This window comes from Myotis myotis, unplaced genomic scaffold (assembly GCF_014108235.1).
Source record: "Myotis myotis isolate mMyoMyo1 unplaced genomic scaffold, mMyoMyo1.p scaffold_m19_p_1, whole genome shotgun sequence".
In the NCBI taxonomy this organism is placed as follows: Eukaryota; Metazoa; Chordata; class Mammalia; order Chiroptera; family Vespertilionidae; genus Myotis; species Myotis myotis.
The window spans coordinates 87,119,419-87,143,931 of NW_023416313.1; the positions used below are offsets into that span (position 1 = coordinate 87,119,419).

At 36.5% G+C, this 24,513-nt stretch overlaps 1 non-coding gene across 1 annotated transcript; it reads left to right on the top strand.

The window, feature by feature from the left end:
* The first annotated feature begins 14,911 nt into the window (after positions 1–14,911).
* On the top strand, positions 14,912–14,974 carry LOC118661593. Its single transcript, XR_004969377.1, has one exon. It is a non-coding gene; the product is annotated as a U7 small nuclear RNA (small nuclear RNA).
* The last annotated feature ends 9,539 nt before the right edge of the window (positions 14,975–24,513 follow it).

The following is a 24,513-nucleotide window of genomic DNA, read 5'->3' on the forward strand; positions in this document are numbered from 1 at the left end:
AATTGATCAGCTGCCTCCTGCATGCTCCCTACTGGGGATCAAGCACACAACCCAGCATGAGCCCTTGACTGGAATCAAACCCAGGATCCTTCAGTCCACAGGCTTATGCTCCATCCACTGAGCCAAACCAGCTAGGGCCCCTTTAACAATTTTGTAATACTGATTTGGTGATGATGAACTCCTTTATCTTTTACTTGTCTGGGAATCTCTTGCCTCCATTGCCCTTCTTTCCTCTCCTCACCCCCATCACCCCCCCACACACATATGTACACACACACACACACACACACACACACACACACACACACACTGCCCAGCCCTTACCACACACTATCTGTCCTTGGATTCTGTCCTTGCTGGGTAGAGTAGTCTTGGTTGTAGGCCCTTGCTTTTCATCACTTTGAATATTTCATGTCAATCCCTTCTGACCTGAAAAGCTTATTTTGAGAAATCAACTGACAGCCTTATGGGAGCTCCCTGTAAGTAACTAACCACTTTCCTCTTGCTATTTTTAAGATTTTCTCTTTGTATTTAACCTTTGATATTTTAATTATGATGTGTTTTGGTGTGGACCTCTTTAGTTTCATCTATTTTGGGACTCTGTGCTTCCTAGACTTGTATGTCTATTTTTTTTTGCCAGGTTGGGGTAGTTTGCCATCATCATCTCTTCAAATTGGTTTTCAATTTATTTCTCTTTCTCTTCTCCTTCTGGCAACCCTATGATTAAAATATTGCAAAAAATATATATATTGCTGTGTTTTATGTTATCCAAGGTGCCCCTGAAACTGTCCTCATTTCTTTGGTATTATTTTTTTCTTTTTGTTAGTTTATTTGGGTGTTTTCTGCCACCTTATCTTCCCAATCATTGATTCAACCCTGATTCATATAATATACTGTTGATTCCATCTAATATATTCTTTATTTAAGTTATTGTATTCTTCAATTCTGACTGGTTCTTATTTTTTTCTAATCTTCATTTTATGTTTACTATCTCTTTGTCAAAGTTATCACTGAGATGGTTGAGCTTCCTTATACAGTGTTTTGAACTCTATATCTGAAAGATTGCATGTCTCCATTTTGTTTTGTTCCTTTTCTGAAGTTTTGTTCTCTTCTTTCATTTGGGATGGTTGTGTGTGTGTGTGTGTGTGTGTGTGTGTGTGTGTGTGTGCTTGTCTTCTACTTTTGATTGCCTCCCTATATTCTTTACTATGTATTAGGTACGTAGATAGAGCTGCTACATCTCCCAGTCTTGGTAGAGTCGTACATAGCAGGTGTCCATTGGGGTCAAGTGGCAAAATCCCCTTAGTTATTTCAGCTGGGTGCTCCAGATGCTCTTCTTGTGTGGATTGTGTTCTCCTATTGTAGTTGACCTTAGGGCTATTTGTTTTGTGGCCTGGCCAGGACTACAGTGGATGAGCTGCTGTGCAGGGGTGGACCCTACAGAGCAAGATTCACTCTAGCATGGTTCTGGTGCCTGTTCAGCCTGCCTATTCAGCCTGCCCTTTGGATGTGTTGTTTGTGGAGGTGGTTGAGTGGTTCACTGATGTGGTCTGAGACTGGCCACTGGATATATTGTTTCTGGGACATCTGATGTGGGAAGAGCTCTGATGTGGGCCATGGTCAGCTGCTGCTTGTGCCCTGCCTGGGGCCAGTTGGTATGAGCTACAAAGTGATCTGCAGGTGGTGGCCACTTGTGCTAGTCTTAGAGGTGCCTGGGAGAGGGTAAGCTTTGTATTGAAGCTGGTTGCACCTAAAGCTGGGCTCAGGGCTGTTTAGCGAGAGGTATCAGGCATGCTGAAGCCAGATACTGTTTGTTTGGGTTCATGAACCTTTGAAAGATTTTAGGAAAGTTCACAGCATGAGCTGAGACGGGCCATTTATATGGTAAAGCCACTGTAAGTACTTGGGTAGGCCTGAAAGTTGTTTGAGATGTGGTCTTGGGGAATCATCAGGGTGAAGTGTTAGGCCCTTGATGAAGACTTAGATATGGTGCCCACCTGCACCTGCAGGGAAAGGGCTCAGAAAAGGAACAATGTCTCTGCTAACACTTCTGTCTGGGAGAAAGCTCCCCCTCCAGCCTTCATGCTGAAGCCAGGCAATTCACTTCCTCCCTATATGTTTTCTGGCACCTTTTGAGCTATTGCCTTAGTGTTGGAGCGTAGAGCAAGTGAGTCTGTCAGCAGGCTCTTTCAGAGGAACCCATGGGACTTCAGCAGCCCTCTAACTCAGCCACAATCTCCAATGGTTTTCAAGCCAGAAATTATGGGGACTTCTCTTGCTGGTATTGGAACCCTGGTCTGGGGGTCTTGGTGTGGGGGTGGGAACCCTCACTTTTAGAGGGAGACCTCCATAGCTGAGATATCCCTCCCAATTTTTAAACACCAGATGTGGATGTGGGACCAGCCAGTTCCACGTCTATGCCCCTCCTACCAGCCTCAACATGGCTTCTTTTGTATATCCTTAGTTATAAGAGTTCTCTTTCAAGATAGATTTCAGGTGATTCTCAATGATGGTTGTTCTGTAGTTTAATTTTAATTTTAATATGGTCAGGGGAGGAGGTGAGTGCAGCATTTACCTTCTCTGCCATCTTGACCTGAAGCCCTGGGGTCTCTTTTATAAAGGAATTAGTGGCATTTATGGAGAGCTGTCACCATGACTTACTCACCTCTCAAAGGCCCCACTGGTGATACCATCACCTTGGACATTTGCTTTTCAATGAGGAATTTTGAGGGGATGAAAACTTTTAGTCATAACAGTTAGTGAGGATCTTAAATATTATTCTAAAAAGCAAATGTGATGAGGGACATTGATATCATATTTTTAATCATATGCATCTCCATTCATCTAAATTTTCTCTATTAAGAAGGATGTTTTCATGAGGTTTAAGTTATACAGATTTTTATTGATAAGAAATTTTGATATAGTTATTGTTTTCTGAGATTTTTAAGATCATAAACAGTTGACCTTGAACAACATAACTTTAAACTGCATGATTCCACTCATACACAGATTTTTTTTCAAATAATATATAGAGGATTTTTTTTTTAATTGGGGACAATTAAAAGAGAAATGACATATCCTAAAAATATGGAAAAATTATGAGAAAATTAGGTATGTTGCAAAGGCATAAAATATATATAGATGCTAGTCCTTTTGATCATTTGCTACCATAAAATATGCACATATCTATTCTAAAAAGTTAAAAATTATCAGAGCTTACCCAAACGCAGACCATACATGGTGTCATTCTCAGTAGAGAGATATGTAAACAAATGCAAAGATGCACTATTAAATTATAACTGCATAAGATTAACATACATAATATACTACTGTCATAATTTTGTAGCCACCTGTTGTTATTACTGTGAGCTCAAGTGTTGTGAATGTTCATTTAAACTGCTCTGTGATGCTAGTCATCCCTTTGTGAGTAGTTCATCTCTTCAGTAAATTGTGCATCACAGTAAAAAGTGAACTCTCACAGTTCTCACATATTTTCCATTGTGTTTAGTGCAATGCTGTAAACCTAGAGTAACACCATGGGACCCATATGAAGTGCCACTGGTGATACCGGAGGTACTCCCAAGAAGCAGGAAAAAGTCATGATGCTGCAAGAAAAAGCTGAGTTGCTTGATATATACTTTAGATTGAGGTCTGCAGCTGTGGTTGCCCACAACTTCAAGATAAATGAACTCAATCTAAGGACCATTTTAAAAAAGGAAAAGGACATTCATGAAGCCATGGATGCAGCTATGCCAGCAGGCATAAAAATCTTGATTATTTTTTCTAAGTACCTTTTTTATCTTGCATTGGAAATTCAGCTTTTATGTGGGTGCAGGATTGTTATAAGAATATTTATAGACTTTAATATGATTCAAAAATAAGGAAAGCCATTATATGACAACTTAAAGCAAAAGAAAGGTAAAGGGTCTAAAGCTAAAAAATTTAATGCCAGCAAAGAATGGCATTAAAGAAAGAGGTTTGGCTTTTAAAATATCAAGGTGATAAGAGAAGCAGCAGACAAACTCCCAGACACCATTTAAAAATCATTGAAGAAAGGATACCTGACTGAATAGGCTTTTGGTGCCGATGAAAGTGCCCTATTCTGGGGGGGGGAGCCATAAAAGACACTTATCATTAAGGAAAAGATCACCAGGATTTTTTCAAAATAAGCCAGTCAGAGAAAACCAAGTATCACAGGAAGGGATTGACTAACTCTATTGTCTGTGCAAATGCAGTCAGGTTTATGATCAAGGCTGCCCTTATCTATAAAGCTGCTAACGTCCCCCCCCCCCGCCAACCTCCAAGGAAAAAGATAAACACCAGCTGCCGGCCTTTTGGTTGCACAACAAGAAGGCCTGGACAATGAGAACGTTTTTTCTGGATTGATTTCATTAATACTTTGTCCCTGAAGTCAGGAAGTATCTTGCCAGGAAGAGACTGCCTTTTAAAGTTATTTTGACATTGGACAATGTCCTTGGCCACCCAAAGCCCCATGAGTTCAACACCAAAGGCATAAATGTGGACTTCTGACCCCTAGACACATCTGTAATTCAACCTCTAGATATGAACCTTGAAGGCTCATTACACACTGTACTCTAGGAAAGGATTGCCAACACTTTGATTGACAGACGTCATGAAAGTCTGAGAGGATTACATCATTGAAGATGCCATTGTTATAGAAAAAGCATGAAAGCCATCAAGCCCCAAACAATAACTTCCGGCTGGAGAAAACTATTGTTTTTTTCTGTTGTCTAAATGTCACACATGCCTTCGCAGAATTCGCAGCAGAGTTAATCAAGGAAATCATGAAAAAGGTTGTGGCTAGGGCAACAAACGTGGTAGGGATGGGTGAAGGGTTTCAGGATATGGGTCCTGGAGAAATTCAAGTGCTAATAGACACCACCCCAGAGGCATTAACAACAGAAGACAACTTGATGGAGATGAGTGCTTTGGAACCAGTGCCGGATGATGAGGAAGAAGACGCAGACGAAGCAGTGCCAGAAAACAAGTTGACATCAGATAATCTGGCAGAAGTGTTCCAAATATTCCAGACTGCTTTTGCCAAGAAATAAGCCAGAGAAAGACAAGTATCACATGATCTCATGCTTATGTGTAATTTAATAAACAAAATAAACTGATGAAGAAAATAGATCCAGAGACATAGAAGCAAGGAACAGACTGTCAAAACTCGGAAGTAAGGCAGGGTGGGTGGATGGGTGGGAAGAGATTAACCAAAGAACTTGTATGCATATCTGCATAACCCATGGACACAGACAATAGTGTGGGGAAGGCTTGGGATGGGTGCTGGGTGCAGGGAATCAATGGGTGGGGGAGGGGGAGGAAAGGGGACATCTAGAATACTTAAGACAATAAAGATAATTTTTAAAAGACTGCTTTTGACTTCTTTTTTTTTACTTTAATAATTTTTAGACAACATGGACTCTTCCATGGCACGGGCACTGAAAATAGAGCAAACAGTGCAAGGGAGGATGGGGACCTTACAGAAACATTTTTAGAGAAATAAAAAGCAAAGATGCAAGATACAAATTATGATATATTTCCACAAAGTTACACCAAGTTTGCCTGCACAAGGTGAGTTATTTTAATATAAAATTAATAATGTGTCTGTTTGCTTACTGTGTTATAACTTTGCTTTCAAAGAATTGCATTACCATACAGTATGCCTCTCTCTGTTTCAATTGTAGAAATTGTGTATCAACCTATCATCACAGGCACATGCTATTTTTTAAAAAATAAAAAAGTACCAGTGTTTTCAAACTGTATTATAAATAAGACTGTTACATTTCATGCCATAATATTTTTATAATGATTTACTCATTAGTGTATAGGCTAAAGTACTGTGAAGCAATGATGTCGATTATACCAGGCTTCCATAAAGCAATCCTATCATTGCTTCTTCTTTGTCAACACGTGAGTCATTTTACTTGCAAATTAAGATGGATTTCTTACATTATCTTTTCATTTTTGATGTCTATTGTTAATAATATGTATAACATCTATCATGTTTTATAGCATATAAGACAACATTGCTATAGATACTAACAGATGATTCAGCTTGTAAACAGAATCATAAACTTACTGTATTTATAAATCCAGTGCAGTATTATAAATGTGTTTTCTCATTTCCTTTACTTTAAAAATTTCTTTAGTTGTTGCTTCTTTTTAAATGTATCTTTATTGTTGAAAATAGTACATATGTCCCCTTTTTTCTCCTTTTTTCTCCCCCACACCCCCTTCCCCCAGCTTCACAGCACTTTTGCTTGTGTCCACGGGTTATGTATTTATGCATATAAGGTCTTCAGTAAATCTCTTCCTGTCTCCCCCTCTTGCATTCCCTCTGAGATTTGTCAGTCTTTTCCATGTTTCCATGTCCCAACATATTTTGTTTATCCATTTATTTTTTTCATTAGATTCTGCATATAAGTGAGATCATGTGACACTTGTTTTTCTCTGGCTTATTTTACTTAACATAATACTCTCCAGGTCCCTCCATGCTGTCTCAAAGGGTAAGAGATCCTTATTTTTTATGGCTGCATAGTATTCCTTGTGTAATTGCTTTGTTTGTTTTTCTTGCTAATGATTTTCTTTTTAAATACTTATATTGATTTTTAGAGAGAAGAAGGAAGGGGGAGGGAGAGAGAGAGAGAGAGAGAACTTACGTCAGAGAGAAAAACATCGATCAGCTTCCTCCTGAATATCCCCTACCCAGGATTGAGCCTGCAACCCGGGCATGTGCCCTGATCAGGAATAGAACCTGCAACCTTTCTGTGAATGGGAAAACACCCAACTGAGCCACACTGGCCAGGGCTTCTTGCTATTAATTTTCTTAAAGTATTTCTGTACGGTTTTGTTTTTTTTCTAGCTCAATTTGTTGTAAGAATACAGTATATAATATTTGTAACATACAAAATATGGGTTAATTGACTGTTATTGTTCTAGGCAAGTCTTCTAGTCTACAGTAGGCTATTAGTAGTTAAGATTTGGGGGAGTCAAAAATTATATGCGGATTTTTGACTGAGCCAGGGGTTGCTGCCTCTCACCTCTGCATTGTTTAAAAGTTAACTGCATTGGTGATTTATTTTATGAAATGCTTTCTATGCATTGTTTTAATATTCAAATAACTATAAGGCAAAATGTAGGTACTTTAAAAATAATTGATAATTTGGTCTATCCTTAATTTTCTAGTATACATTGGACTCCATTAAATAACATTTACTTAAGACATTAACTTCTAGATTTAAAATAAAAATGATCTCTCACTTATTTTAGCTGACTTTAGAATAAATTTGTGCTAGCTTCATAAAATGTATTAGTGAACTTCCCCTCTTTTACTATGTCTTGAAATAACTTAAATAAGGTAGATATTTCTATATATTGGAGGTTTAGCAAAATTCAGCTGCAAAACAACATAGATCTGCTCTCCTTTATAGTGTAAGAGCAGGGATAGAACAGAAGAAAAATGGTATTTCTTTAGTTATTTCAATTTCTTTCAGTAATTCAAGTTTTCCATCCTGGACTATGGACAGTAAACATACCAATTGGATCTCTGCACTAGGAGAATCATAAGCACTGCCACAGATTTCCAAATGTCAGCTAGGGATTGATGCGGCCTTTGGTTGTATACAATGTTTATAGGTTATCAAATTTATTAGCATATATTGTTCAATGTATTTTTATATATCTTTTTATTTATTTTAGAGAGGAAAGGAGAGTGGGAGAGCTAGAAACATTAATGATGAGAGAGAATCATTGATTGGTTGCTTCCTGCACATCCTTCACTGGAGATCCAGGCTGGAAACCTGGACGTGTGGCCTCACCAGGAATCAAACTATAACCTCCTAGTTCTTGGGGTAACCCTCAAACACTGAGCTACACCAACCAGGCTCAAAGTATTCGTATATTGTTTTTAAAATCTCTGTACTATCTGATATTACACTTCCTTTTCCTGTTATATTTTTGTATCACATCTTCCTTTTTTGTCTTAATAAACCTTGACAAAATTTTTACTTTTTTACCAATCTTTCGTTTTGGTGCCATTCATCTTTCATTATTTCTTGATTTAAATGGTTTTGTCTTTTATGCTTATCACATTCTTCTTGTTTCATTGGCTTTGTTCTGTTGCTGTTTTTAAAAATGTAATTAGCATTAATTTAATAACTTTAGGGCTAATGTACAGAAGGCTATAGCTTTCTTTCCAAATTCTGCTTTAGCTATATACAATAAATTTTAAGTGCAGTGTTTTCATTTTTTTTTGTTCAGTTCTTACCATTTCATAATTTCCCTAAAGATTTGTTCTTTAACTCAAGTTATTTATTCATACTATAGTAATTTGTTTTTCCAGTCATTAGGGACCTTTCAAAATTTCTATTTAATTATTAATTTTATTGTTTTGAGATCAGACAACACCTTTAATATAATATTCACTATTTTGCGTATATTGCAAAGCCTCCAAATGGCCTTGACAAACTTTAATTCTTGACTGTTCTTGATTAGTAAAGCAAGAGACATTTAATAAATACTCTGTGTCTGGCACTCTTTTAAGCACTTGGGAAAAGTTAGTGAATAAAACAGACAAAATCTCTTTTCTCATGGAGCTTATATTCTACCCGAAAGAAAAAAGATAATTAACCATTGCAAATAGATAAATGGAAAGTTAGAGACAAATGCTTTGGGAAAGAAAAATGCAGAGTTGGGTAAAGCTTAGTAAGGCTCACTGTTGTTTTACTTTGTCAATTGTTTAAACAATTGTTGTACCTTCCACCTAAATAAATCAACTTTCTTTTTTGTCAGCTCCCTTCAGGCACCCATATAGGTATTGTCTCCTTTTAAAAATATTCTGTGTTATATGTATTATCTTTCTTCCCTATTTTTTAGACTCTCTCTCCCTCTCTCTCTCTCTCTCTCTCTCTCTCTCTCTCTCTCTCTCTCTCTCTCTCCTCACCATTACTTCTCATACATGTTATAGTGACCTCTTGGGTTTATTTTTCTTCTTAATGGAGAATGACCTCAACAAAGGTGTGTTGTTGTTGTTGTTTGTTGTTGTTTGTTGTTTTTCAAGTGGGTCTTAGCATGTTAACATTCCTGGAAATATTTTTACATTGACTTCTTATTTAAAAGATAAGAACTAATAATAAAAATTTGGATTTGCTATTCCTTTCCTTTAGTACTTTGAACATTTTATTTAGATTTTCCACTTAATTTTTTAAGTATGTCTTTAATTACTGTTGAAAAAGTACCTCAATTCTTATTTTCTTTTGAGTAACCTGCTTTTATTTTTTGAAAGTTTTTAAAATCGTCTCCTTTTCTTAAATTTGAGTAGTGTGTATCTAGTTGTTGCCCTACCACTAGGACATAGCACTTAGACACATAGCATGAGGGTAACTCCTAGGTTTTGGTCCTACTTCTAGGGTGTAGCATTTCAGATATCTCAATTGAAATGCAGTTTATATGAAGGTCTATAACACTATAAATGGGAGTGGTGTTTGAAGTACAGCATTTTTTACTAGTACCAAGCCAGTGAACTCTCTTATTAACCCCCCACCCCCATTGTTATTTTCTACTTGATGTTTTGGAGTTTCGCCTTGGACGTGTGCATCTTAGGAAACAACAAAAGACGTGGAGAACGTCTATGAATATTTTTATTCTCCATCTCTGCTGTTTCCTCTTCTCCTCAATGTCATTCCTCAAATTGCAGCCACTTTGGCTGCACCAAATTTCAGCTTCTATCTCTTCAGCTAGTGAGATGACCTCCTTCTACTTTGGTTCTTCCTGCTGCTGCCAACACGGGAAGTGCATTCAGAGAATAAGTGAGGTTAATGTGGACCTTACCTGTGTGCTTCTCTTTACTCAAAAGGTGCCATCCCTCAAATCCTCCTACGTTGGTTGCTTTCCACTGACTTCAAACAGTTGCTTTGTGTATTTTGTCTAGTATTAATTGTGATCATTTGCAGAAGCTTTAGTTAAATGCAAAATAAGCCATTGCATAATTCCTAGAATTGGTCTGCATGTTTTTTGTTTTACACTAGAGGCCCGGTGCACAAAATTTGTGAAGGGGAAGGGGTGGGTCCCTCAGCCAGGCCTGCACCCTCTTGCAATCCAGGACCCCTTGGGGGATGTCTGACTGCCAGTTTAGGCCTAATCCCGCAAGGACATCCCCCTAGCAATCCGGGACAACTGGCTCCTAACCACTGGCCTGCCTGCCTGCCTGGCCACCCTTAACCACTCTGCCTGCCTGCCTCATTGCCCCTAACCACTCGCCTGCCTGCCTCATCACCCTAGCCCCTGCTGCCATGGCTTCATCCAAAAGGATGTCCGGAAGGTCATTCGGCTGTCCAATCTAATTGGCATATTACACTTTTATTATTATAGATTATACATAGCCATATTAGAACCTGGAATTCTGACCCGAGTCTGACTGATTGTAGTCTCATGACACTCCTGCTCACATTCTGAGCCACCTTTCTTAGAGCATTTACCAAAGGGTGAAAATGGAGTCTGATATGACTAACTCCAGAAGTTTTCTTAATGTCATCATGACACTGCTTCTCTTCAATTCTTGATCACCTTTTCCTCTATGTTGACATTATTTTCAAGCAGTCATTTTTCTAATGGCCGCGATGATGAATTCCAGCATCCACAAGCTTAAAATATTGTTTCACTCATATTCCCAGCTGGAGATAGCATAAACTTCTCTCACCCATCATCCATATCAATCCTTCCCCAATTGATTCTAATGTGTACTGATTGGGTTATATATTAATTAGGACTAATCACTGTTTCTAGAGCAGTGATGGAGAACCTATGACATGTGTGTCAGAGGTGACACATGAACTCATTTTTTTTGGTTGATTTTTCTTTGTTAAATGGCATTTAAATATCAAAAATAAATATCAAAAATATAACTCTTTGTTTTACTATTGTTGCAAATATCAAAAAATTTCTAAATGTGACAGGGCACCAGAGTTAAGTTAGGTAGGGTTTTTCAAAATGCTGACCACCGAGCTCTAAAGGTTCGCCGTCACTGTTCTAGAGGAATGTAGTACTGATATAGTGAGCTTGGATTGCATACCTATCCCTGGAATGATAAAGTGTTGCCACAAATTCTCATCCACAGAAAAGAATTCTAGAGTTGGAAAACAAGCAGTTCTCCAGGGAAACCACTGTGTCCGATTAGCACATTTTGCTAGGAAGATGTGTTCTGTAGAGCTCTTCCTTGGGAACACGGAGATGAAATTGTAGAGATTTGGTCCTGCAAGTGTGAGATATGGAAATAACTTCTACGAAATATGAACCTGGGGAGCTGCTGAGGGCCATGTGCCAAGCACTGTAGAGAGAGCCACTGGACAACTTGAAAAAATAAAGCAAAAAATTCCTGGAAAGTATCAAGTTCCGTGCTTTATTGGTTCTTGAGTTCCCAGCTACGTCTTTGTTTCTTGGGCTTTACCTTGGTTTTACTGAGCCAATAAATTCATATTTGGGCTAACTTATGTCACTTATAAGCCAGAATCCTAGCTAAAATTGTTTAGACTTATACTTTTCAATATAGTAGCCACTGGCTAGATGTGGCCATTGATCACTTAAATTTTGCCTAGTCAAAATTGAAATGTCTTGTAACTGAAAAACACACTGGCTTTTGAAGACTTAGCATGAAAAATGGAACCTAAAATGTATTACTAATCTTTTAATGATTATACCTTAAAATGATATTTTTATATACTAGTTTAAATAAAATGTATTATTAAATGAATCCCATCTTTTAAAATTATTATGTAACTACTAGAACATTTTAAATTATAGGTGTAATTTATACTATATTTTATTGATGCTGTTTATACAGGTGATTATATAAGAGATTTCTAAACGTGTACTTTACAAAGTCCTTATTTCTATTCTGAATTGTACTTAGAAAGTTTTGTAGAAATAGGGCTGGGTATTCTTTGGGAGGGGAGAGAGAGAGAGAGAGAGAGAGAGAGAGAGAGAGAGAGAGAGAGAGAGAGAGAGAGAATTGAACCCATAACATAATTTTCAACTTTGAGAATGGCATTTGCATCAAAATATGTGCCAGAAAATTAGTAATTAGTATTACTTGATATCATTCTACTAACACTAGGGAAAGGAACTTAATAGTTATAAAAGTAAAGAACCAGTTAGAAGTCAGTCATGTCTCCTCATTTAAAGAATGCACGAAGCTTCGAATGAAATCATGCCCTTATGGAAATCAGCATGAAGAGAAGTGGAAGTGAGTCAAGCGAAGGCGTCACTTCTGGGTGTTCTCTAATTTTGCTGCACTCTGTGAATTTCATCCAACAGAACTTTGGTCTAACTCAGCTACATCTAAAACCTCAAACAGGCAGTGACCAGGCCTCACTGGCACTGCTGAAATCTCAAGTACGTTTTTTAAACTTGATTTCTTCTATAAATATGGTGTAATAGCTGATCATGGGCCTTGGAATCAGATAAACTTGGATTTTAATTGTGGCTTTGAACTTTCAAATTCTGCAGCCATGGTTTTGTTTCTTCTCTGAAACTCATCTTCCTCTTTGGCCAAATGTGGAGGATAGCAATGGCATTTAACTCAAAAAGTGTTAAATGAATAAAGAAAATAATTCAAGTGCCTAGCATTTGCTGAATGAATGATAAATTTTATTATTTATAAAATAACCAAGGAGACAGAATAATAAAATAATTTTATTATCCCCAAGTAATAATAGCCTTACTTTTCCTGAAAGTTAAACATAACATACATTATAATAAATTAAAATCAACCCAAATCTTACCATTCAAATTTTATACTTTAATACAAATTTAAGATGTAATAAATAGTCTCGAAATAAAAGCTGATTTTTAAAATGAAATATTGTTAGAAAGCATTTATCCTTACTGAAAAGTTAGTTCCATAAGCTGTCTTTCTGCAAATTTCATAATTATAAAGATTGCTATGTATTACACTGTATAATATGTGTTGCAGAGATCTTAGAAGAAAAGAAGATAAAAAAAGTGGTATAAAAAAAGTAACTATGTGATAATATATACAGTTTTATCATTGATTGCATCATCCCTTGTGGCTTGACCACCCAGATGTAATTTCCAGTCAGCACCATGTATTCCAGTAAAAACTTCATTATGCTCCAGCCGTTGCACAATTTGTTTATTTCCCTATTGTTTATTCATTAGTTTATTCATACTATACTTTTACTTCTATGAAATAGACTTTATTGAATACAAGTTGCACTGAGAATACAAATTGGAATTAATTTGAAACAATTTATTGAAGAGGTAGAGAGTTCATATTTCACATTTCAACAGACACATCACATTTTGTGCACTAAAAATGGTGTATTTTCATTGATATTGAAGTAAATTAAACAACCTGTTCTAGGAAATTTTCTGCCTTCATTAGGAGTACTAAATGAAGCTTGCATTTTAATATACATCATAACAATTCACATGGCAGATGTGTAACCTAGGTACTACAAAATGTTTTTATATACAACTCTTGCCTTATAAAACATAGCACAGATAATGTCTCTCTGATCATTTTGTAGTTTAAATTTTGAATGTTTTCAATTTGTTTTTAATGTTTTAATGTTTTTTCATTTGCTCAATAAATGACCAACCTGTATGTCTCCAGGTTTAGTCTGCAAAGCTCATTTGTTCTGTCAGTTGGGTAGGAAGTATTTTTTGAAAAGGATGAAAAATTCCCTTATTAAGTGCCCTTATTCTTTCTCCTGTGAGTTTCCCATCACAAGAACGAGGCTTGAGTGTGAAGAAGAGACTAGAACCCTATTTTCCTGTGTCTGAGTGTTGTTTTATGCTCCAATTTTTTCCCCTTTAATGCTGATACCACCTGTACTTGGACATTTTTTTTTCTGGTCCAAAGTTATAAGAAAATATTTAAAGAAGATTTGTCCTCACAAAATTAAATCTATTAATTGATATATTTCATCAGTTTTTGTGTGTGTTTAATATTTGGACTAATTACCCAAGGAAACTGGTAACAGCGACTTTCCCATGAGTTAGAGGCCAGGAGTAAAAGGCAGACTTATTTTCCATACATACACTTCTCAACTATTTGTTTATCATTACTATTTTTAACATTTAACAGTTACATGAAACTTGCATAGACCTTAAAATATAGATAATATTTGAAGATGGAGTAGGGAAATTAAAGACAAACATTTTCTCATGTTGAGAGAGTGATAAAATCTATCATTTTGGTTAAATTTTATATGTGTATATGGAAATTTATAACAATGAATAAAGACATTTTAAAAATTATACCCAGATTAACATTCAATTTTGGTATACTTTAATAGGTTAAGATATACATGGCTTAAATATATATCACAGAAAATAAACAAATATTGGTTAATATTTTTTGATAAAAATTCAATACCAAATTGATGAAAATTTCTTTCAATATAAACAGAAATTAACTTTTTTAGTAACTTATATGTGCTAGGCTTAGCTTATTTGATAGGAAACATCTTAAATAAAAAGCTTAAATAAAAAGATTAAATTCCATAATAAACCAAACTAAAATGTTTTATCAATGTAATTTAATTCAGCAAGCTTGTAAGACTTGGAAATATATAGCATCACTAAACACACTGACATATGATGTTTATTCTGACATTTTGTTTAAATAGAAACAGTTATATGGATAACAGTGTGGTGATTCCCGGTCGGGGGGCAGGGAGTAGAGTGGAGGGAGAAGCAGGAGGATATAAGGGGAATAATGGTGATGGACTAATAGATGGGAACTTGACTTGGGGTAGTGAATGCACAATACAGTGTACAGATGATGTATTATAGAACTGTGTACCTGAAACCTGTATAATTTTGTTAACCAGTGTCACCCCAATAAATTCAATTTTTCAAAAATAAAAAAGAGCGCTTAAAGCTCTTTTTGAATTTGTCCAGCAGGTCTTCCGGCTCGTCCCGGAAGGCCCTTAAAAAAAATAAATAAATAAAAATAAAAAATAAAAAAGAGAGAGGACCCAAATATTTTTTTTTTTAAAAGGAAGTTAAATGTAGATATTTTTCTTCCTTTTCTTATTCCCATTCTATTCTCTTTCCTTATTTTATTTTTTCCTTCCTGCCTCTGAATAAGTTCAAAGACACTATGTGAGGCTGAGCGAGGTAGGTGTCTGCACTGGAGTGTTGGAATGAGTCATGGTCGTTTAGATTGAGGCACAAGTGCCCAGACAGAGTAAAGAAGGTTTCTGCTTGGAAGAGCTACCAGCCTAGATGTTGAAGCCCATGAAGGGTAAGGGGGAAATCCATGGATTAGCAGGGGTCCTCAAACTATGGCCCGCGGGCCACATGCAAATACAAATATTGTATTTGTTCCCGTTTTGTTTTTTTACTTCAAAATAAGATATGTGCAGTGTGCATAGGAATTTGTTCATAGTGTTTTTTTAAACTATAGTCCAGCGCTCCAACGCTCTGAGGGACAGTGAACTGGCCCCGTTTAAAAAGTTTGAGGACTCCTGGTATAGCATCCCATTGCAGGGTTATCAGTGTGAGCAGGGTGAGTAGGGCATCCCTGCAAAACATTGCCTAATGGGAAGTATCAGAACCTAAGTGTGGATAGGAGGATTGTCCAGAGCTGGTGTCAAAGCACAAACTGTGTGAGGAAATCATCAATCCAGGGAAAGTTTCAATACAGGGCATCAGAGCCTAAAAACAGAAAAGAGAAAATTGAAACAGGAGGGTCTGCCATGCTTTGTCAGAGCTGAAGTGTCCATGCATAGCAGCTGCCTGGCATGGAAGATATCAGGCAGAGGAGAAGCTGACAGGAAGAATCCAATTGGGGTGAGGAGGGCTTCAAAATAGGGGCAGAGAGTGGGCAGCCTAGCTTGAAAATGTGAATGTTAAGCAAAGAGAATGTCCATGCTGGCAGGAGGGTGGTGGGGACAACTGGAGGGGAGTGAGTCAGTCATTTTGATGAGATGGAAGCAAGTCATCGGGCCCACCTATACTAAAGGTAAGGTGATTATATGCGGTGTGAATTCAAGAGCAAAGGATATTGGGGTCCCTTTAGGGTTTATCTACCACCACCATTTGCCTTCTAACTCTCAAGGATTCACTCCCTTCCATATGCAAAAGATATTTTCATGCATTATTAGTGGAATTATAAATCATTAAAATTTCTCTGGAGGGAAATTTGGCTGTAGGCCCATTTTGCATTAATTTCTCTTCAGGGAAACACATTAAAGCAACAATTAGAGATATGTGCAAAAATGTAACTGTGATGGATGTGCTCTGTTTTATTTAAGAGCAAAAGTTGGAAAATCTAAACTTTTACATTGGTTGGCAGAAATATCTAGCCATTTGGATGGCCTACCCCCAAAACCTCTGAAAATAATATCATGGAGGCATTTATATTTGCATAGCCAAATGTGTAGAATATTGTGTAAAAAATTGCTAAATATTTATAGTAGAAACTTATTTTTATAAAATCTATATCACATCCATATACATAGACAGTAAATTGTCTAGGGAATTAAAATCACTTATTTTTATTCTGTTTTTATTATTTTTCCTTACATGTATTTTCTTATGTTTATATACATACATAGTTTAATTTTGAGTATTTGAGTATTTAAAATTCTAAGAATGTTCTAGTTAAAATTTATTTATTAATCCAACCTCTATGACAATGAAAAATATAAATTATTTAAAGAATAATGAAGTATAGCTAGTGGAAGTTATAACATTTAAACAGCAAAAAATTAATGCCAATAAATTGATGGGAATGAAATTTCTAATCAATTACAATGCACTTTATCTTATTATAAATGGTCAGGAATATGGAACATTGCTCAAACATTTATCCAGTTTGAGACAGCATAGGCAAAAACATTCATGAAATATATCCATACCAATTTTCAAATGGATTGGCCTCAAATTTTCATTTTCTCTGCTTCACACATTGAATTGCCCCTTTCATTTTTTCTCTCACCAAATTATATATCTTTCCACTTTTTTCAATTTATTTAAATTATCTTAATGAAGCTGGAAATCCAAACCCTGACATTTCTTTATGGAGTAAACAACCTCTCTCCCTTGGATCCTCTGTATTTTAAAACTTCTAAATTATTCGCAACGTCCTCCTTTATTTTCTTTTCCCATACACCCAAGATTTATTTCCCCTTTCCATTTCTCCATGTTTAAGCCTCTGTTCTCTTCCTGCCTAGTCATTCTGCTTAGGGTTCCTTTGCCACCTCGTGTCCCTTGTTGTTAGAGAGCTGGCAACAGGGATGCCTATTATCCTCAGCTGACTCTGATGCAGGATTTAAATTTCGCTTCAGGTGCAATTTTTGTGTATCAGGAAGCTGAGGATGAAAATAATAATACAGGTAAATGGGCAAAATGTTTGCCCAAATTATTTTTTTAATTGCTAATATGCACTATGTCATAGTTAGGCTCAGAGTTGAGAGAAGGACTCTTAAACCAGCTTTATTGAAGCTATCTTTTAAGGTTCTACTTATCTCAGGCAGTATGAGATATATTAGTAGTCCTAGTTAGTTCAGCTGAGAACCCAGAAGAGGACAAAAACAAAATGGATCAATGAACAGCATAGTTAAAGATGCAAATGTCCTTTCTTCAAGTCTTCCTTGAATAAACAATGAATTCAAGGGGATATTTTCAAGGTCTGACAATTAGGACAAGAAGAAAGAGAAAATGTTGAAACATCATTTATTCCTGAGATTACAGCAGGAATCTTTGTAGATATGTCATTAATAGCAGACCTAGTTTGTAAATGACAGCTGGTTAACTTAATAGGATTTTACTTGGTCCTATGACTTAGGTCTATTTCCTTATTTTGGTGGCCTAGATGCTGGTGGATGGGCATTTAATGGCTGTCAGGGGCCTGTTGTGATTAAAACTTTTTTTAGTGAGGGATATCATTTCAAACAGGCCTCCTAGCAACATTTTATTTCATTGACTTCATCTCACTGTGATCCTCACATGAAGCATTGTTTTCAAATGTATGTGTGTGTTTCCCCTCCAATAGTACTAGGGCAACATTGAATAGGCCCATGAACACACTGCTTGGAATTGAATTCCGGATTGAAAGTTACAGTCTGACCCTGGACCAGTTACTTAATCTCTTCATGTTTCAAATTCCTCTTTGTAAACTATGGATGATGGTAATATCTACTTCAAAAGTTGCTGTGAGATTTAAGTGAATTAATATATATGAATCAGTTAAGACATGTGGGGCAAGCTGTAAACATGCCAATGAATGCTAGTTATAGTTATTTTTACCTATTATTTATATTATATTTCTGTATAATACACACTGAATTTTACTTAATACTAAGTTTAGGTGTTAGAGCTAGCTCTTTTTTTATGGCCTTGTAATAGAAAAACTGATGCAGCATTAAGATAAAGCAACACATTCTGATATTTTCCCTGATGACCTTTGTGAATATTAAAGTTAGAAAACAAAATATAATGTGGGAAAATAAACTACAAATAATAATTACAGAGACCATTGTGGAAATGTTTAAAAAACTCAAGAGTCTGACCTTAGTTTGCATTGCAAATACAATGCTCATTAAATGATACCATATTACCTTTTTCAAATGCCTGAGCATTTAAATGTTAACTCCAAATAAGCTACTACTCTGACACATTGCTTTTATATCCTCCTACTTCTCACCATTATGCTCTCATCAGCATTTAGGCCGGAGAATCAGAAACATATATCAGGCTCTAGTTATGCCCCTGTCCTTTATAGTTTCCGAACCATTAAAAAGAAGAAACTTCCTTAAGTTTGCCCAACTTACACTCACACAATTGCCTCACTTTTCAATCAATGTTTGCTTCTTAGACATTGGTCTTTACCCTCATCTGGACTCTGTCCTCCCATTAGTACCTCCATTAGGCCCAGACTCACTAGGTTTTATTTTCTTGGCCTGGCTTCAAGATGCAGAGCTTTTCTCACTGCTGGCCTGCTGCGAGCTGATCAAGGGCTCCCTAGTGGACATGGATCTAGATGCCTGTTTAACTTCTGTCCTCAGCATTTCAAAATTATTAGTCAGGATCTGGACTGGGGCCAAAAGAATATGAATATTTTCAGATGCACAGTTACTCCCATACTTTCTTCGCCCCCTGCATCTGGAAGACAGATAATGACTCCCCCAGAGTCTTGCTTATCCGTACCCCATATTAATTTTAGTTAAGATCCTAAGTTAATAGCTCACTGCTGGCTGTTCAGTTTAGGAAAGCTCGAGTGGATCTGAGACTTCTGACATTCTGAGCTACACAAAGGAGCTTTTGGACACACGGAGACACTAGTGGAGTTGAAGACTTGTGCCATGAAGTACTTAAAGCTTAAAGCACACCCCAAGTCTTCCCTCACATCACTGCACTTTGCCATTTCCATTCCAATAGGATAGGTCTGTGACAGTCCTGATTAGCTCTAAGATAAGTGCAGTTCCACGCCAACTTGTCAGCAAGAGCGTCCATTCATGAGACCTGCTCAGTCCCAAGGCATTTGTGCCTCCAGCTGCATCACTATAAATAACAAGTCCTGGTTTCTAGGGATCCCAATGGGTAATCTCACCGGCAGGTATGCAGTGTCTCATGAGAGCCTAGTCCCAAGGCAGCTCTTTTTTCTCTAATTTCTCTGGTCTCAAGTTCTTTCTCTCTAGGAAAATATAACTTTGATCTCACTGACTCCTAGTTTCTAGGGATATCAGAACAGAAGCTGAATCTGTAAATGGAATGAGGGTAGCAGCAATAGCTCTTCTGCCAAGGTTGGGTTGTGAGGCTCTTGACCTCTTATCCTGCCCCTAATTCTTCACCACTTTGTGGTAGTTGTCTTTTGCCTACTCTTACTTCTTTTTAAAAAATATATTTTTATTGACTTCAGAGAGGAAGGGAGAGAGACAGAGAGATAGAAACATCAATTATGAGAGAGAACCATTGATTGGCTGCTTCCTGCACACCCCACACTGGGATCAACCCAAAACCTTGGTATATGCCCTGACCAGAAATTGAACCTTGACCTCCTGGCTCATAGATCTAAGCTCAACCTCTGAGCCAAGCTGGCTGGGCTACTCTTACTTCTTGGTCATTCCTTTGATTACTTGTTTGCACTCTTTCTCTCATCTTGTCTTAACTTTTCTATGATCACCTAATTTTACTCTTTCTGTTTTCCTTGTGGACATCCATTTCTTTCTTTTCTTTCTTTGAAATATTTCCCCTTCTATTTTGTATAAACATGTGGCTCTCTTCTATCAAAGTTTCTCTTCTCCTTTTGACTTATACTTCAATTGTATCCCCTAAACTTAAAAAACTTTATATATTTAAAAAAAATATACAAAGCTAATTCATCTTTTCTTAATCTAAATGTGTATCTTAATTTTTTTTTTTTTACATTATAGAACAGCTTGTCACATCATTGGTGTATATCTTAGGTATACGTCTCAAATCCATGAGACAGATTTCTATTTACTTCCTATATTTCTAGAAGAATAAAAATTAAAACAAAGACAGGCATTGCCTATAATTATACAGAATTGTTTTTAAATATTATATTTAGACTAGGGAAATATTTGCATGAGATGTAGAAGATATCTAATTTGAGCATAATCTTGGCTGAAGTGAAATAAAATCTTTCTTCCCAAAAGCTGTCATGAGAAAAATAAAGCCTTTTATAAACTACATGTAAATAATTACAATTCAAGTAAAAAATTGAAATTGAATATGAAATGATCGACTTTACATAAGTAAATAAGAAACATTGTTTCCTGCTGTTAGTGGAAAAAATGTGAGCCTGCAAAGAAAATGCAATTTTCTGTTCCGTTTAAATTGTTAATTATGTACCATATGTACTAGAATGATATATTTCAGTGATTTTTCAATCTATTTCATCTCATGGCATACATAAACTAATTACTAAAATTCTGTGGCACACCAAAAAAAATACATTTTTCCTAACGTGACAAAACAAAATAGGTAGTATTTTGATTCATTCACACCGCAGGACTATTGTGTTGGCTGTTGTCATTTTTTTAAATCTGACAATCAAAGGAAAAAGAGGTCAGTGCATATTCTAAATACTCTTGTTGCACACTGATTGAAAATCACTGATATATTTGGTCATAGAAATTTAACCACAAAATATGCTAGTATAAAATTGGTGGATAAACAGATGATAAATACTGTGTTCTACATATTTTTCCCCCAAATAAGAGATTTTAATGTTCATGTGCTATTGAATGAACAGAATAAAGAAATACTGACAATTAGGAATTAAAGTAGAATAAATTAAAATTTCTTTATGTATTTTTAGATAATAAATCACAATACTGATTGTATTTTTTTTATTTTCCTACTGTTATAGAATTCTTTTTTAATATATATATTTTTATTTCAGAGAGGAAAGGAGAAGGAGAGAGAGATAGAAACATCAATGCTGAGAGGGAATCACTGATCGGCTGCCTCCTGCACACGCCCTACTGGGGATCAAGCCCGCAACCTGGGCATGTGCCTTTATCAGGAATCGAACCCAGGACCCTTCAGTCCTCAGGCAGATGCTCTTTTCACTGAGCCAAACCAGCTAGGACCCAACTGTTATAGAATTCATTGTACACAAAAAAGAAAACATCATATAATCACATGAATATACATGTCAGAAATGTATTAACTTTTTTGATTCCATGTTTGAGTTACTTTATGTTAGCTAAGATAGTTTGTTGAATTTATTTTATTAGAGTAGAAGTAAATTTTAGAAATGAAAAAGATGTGTAGCTATTTTTTCTTTATATGCCTTTTGATCTACATCACAGGCCCTATAAGAATCTTCCTGAAATATATATTAAAACATGGTTGTTGTGTTTTTTAATTTTAGAGAAAGGGGAAGAGAGAGAGAAGGGCATGCGAGAGAGAGAAAAAGAAGCATAAATGTGAGAAACATCCATTTGTCGCCTCCCACACGCACCCCTACTGGGGACTGAACCAACAACCTGGGGCATGCGCTCTCATGGGGAATCAAACTGGTGACCTTTTGGTGACAGGATGAGGTTCAAACAATTGAGCCACATAAGCCAGGGCCTGAAATATATTTTTTATGTGAAAGAGAAGTGAGCAGATTTATCAGATGCAAGTAATATCAAATAATATGAAGAGATTTTTGTAAACAGAAATGGGCATCTGAAGTCTTACAAAATAAAGCAAAAACATAGGCTATGATATCATGTCAAAATGTAAAAAGTTAAAAAGAAAGATTTTGGTCACCCAATGATATCCACATTGCTGAATGAATCAAAAAATAAATCATACTGTATGAAAAATATGAGACTGGAGAAAAACATATTAAAATGTTTCAAATTTTTACAGCAGTGTATTAAGTAATAATTTCATGCTGAAAAGACTTTGGCTATATAGGATTTCTAAATGATATTAAGAAAAGGCAAACAAAATAACTAAAGACTCCCAAGATTTCTTAACCTTGATTTGATAATAAAGAAGCAATGATTCTAGTAAGTGGCTCTTTTCTAAAAAATATTTTGTAACCAGCAGGTGATCTCTTTAGGTAGCTGCCACTGTGAAGTATCTTTGAGAGTAAAGAATCTGTCAATAACAGAGAAGATGTCTAGCTTTGCAAGACGTGGTGCGTGATGTTCACTCAGTATAATATTTAGGTAGGGGACCTAAACTTGGAAGAGAACTATTATTAGAGATAACTTTTTACTCTAGAAAGGCTTATGTGCATAGCCTGGCAGACATTTTTGACCAAACCTTTGTTTTCCCATTTTCCTGTGAATTGTCTTCCTCCCCTTTGAAGTCCCAGGCCCTACCCCCTTCTCTTTAGCTCAGAAAAGTATATAAGCCTCAGTTGCCTGTCTTTGGGGTTTCTGTACATACTGATAACTATTGTAATTAACTAGTCATTGGTAACAGGAAAGTGATGAAGGGAAGGCCAAATATTATAGACATGTCATTTGGGCAGCTCCACCAGGAAGCTACAGCTTTGCACTCCCTGGGGAGCCACTGATCTATTCCTCTCAGATCACTGGGGGAAGGGATTGGGCAGGAGGGAGAACAGACACATGCTCAGTAAAGCTGAGGTGACATAGGGAAGGTACTTGCTTGTCAGTCACACCTGGGAACAGGTCATTGGCCAGAATGGGCGTAGCTTACTGCAAGCCCTCAGGAACTTGGGATACTTAATTCCCTAAACAGAGAAACTCACCCTCTTGTTTCTCTTGTGCTCTTATGGTTTTGGTTCCCCTTATGCCTGTGGGACTCTTGTTTGTGGTGCACTCTCCTGTGTTCACCCACATGGCCCACAGCCATGTGGACCACCACAACGGACTATGGACTGCTGCTAGCCTGATGCTGAATGGACCTTGGTTCCAACATGGAAAGAAAACTCTGGATGCTGGCTTTTTTCTAGCTCTACTGAAGCCCTAGCTATACCTCTTCTATAACTGAACTTGGGAAACCCAGAGATGTAAGTCCATGCAAATAAAAATCACTTATCCTGCCCGATGGCATGGCTCAGTGGTTGAACGTCGACCTATGAATCAGGAGGTCACGGTTCAAATCCCGTTTGGGGCACACGCCTGGGTGGAAGGCTCAATCCCCAATGTGGGGCATGCAGGTGGCAGCCAATCAATGATTCTCTCTCATCATTGATGTTGCTATCTCTCTGTTCCTCCCCCTTCTTTCTGAAATCAATAAAAATTAAAAAAATAAAAATCAGTCATCCTCATGTGGGAGTCTCAAAAAATTCTTTTTTTCAAGATATCATAAGGATGCCACTCCCATCACCTAGTGAAGGGGATACCCCAATTTCTCCAATAACAATACAAAATTAATTTTTTCTCACATTAATTTGTTTTATGTCATTTTAATTATTAGACTAGCCAAAGAGCCTAGAAGGAAAAAAAAAAGAAGGGCAAAGTTTTTCTTTTAAAAAGCCCTGAAAAAACTTTTGGAAAATAAAATGAAATTAGCAACCATAATATTTCTAAAATAGTTAAATATCCTTTTTAATTTTGTAATCCCTGTCCCTGTCAACACTACCTATTTGCCTCTGCCAAAAATTTTCTAATCATCGCAAGAGGAACGGTAAAAGTCTCCAAGCAATATGTGTTACAGGGAACATTTGGAGATGTGGAAAGGCAATCTCTTCTTATTTATATTCTTTACTTCACTACAAAGAATGGTGAATGTTAACGTGTAAGCACCCAATGCATTTTTTAAATGAATCAATTATTAAATCAAGTAGAAATTTTAAAAGATAGGTTTTTAAAACTACCAAAAGGTCCAATATGTTTGTGTTAACTTTAGAATTACAATGTATTTCTCCTATTTTAGTTAGTTGCTAGTTTGTAAGGATGCACCACTTTACTTAGCAAGATAAGAACCACGAACTCAAGCCATGATGCAGGTAGCAAATGAATCTCTTAATGATAGCTGCTATTTTGAGGTATTTGCCCTCTGGTTATAACTACATGTTTTAAA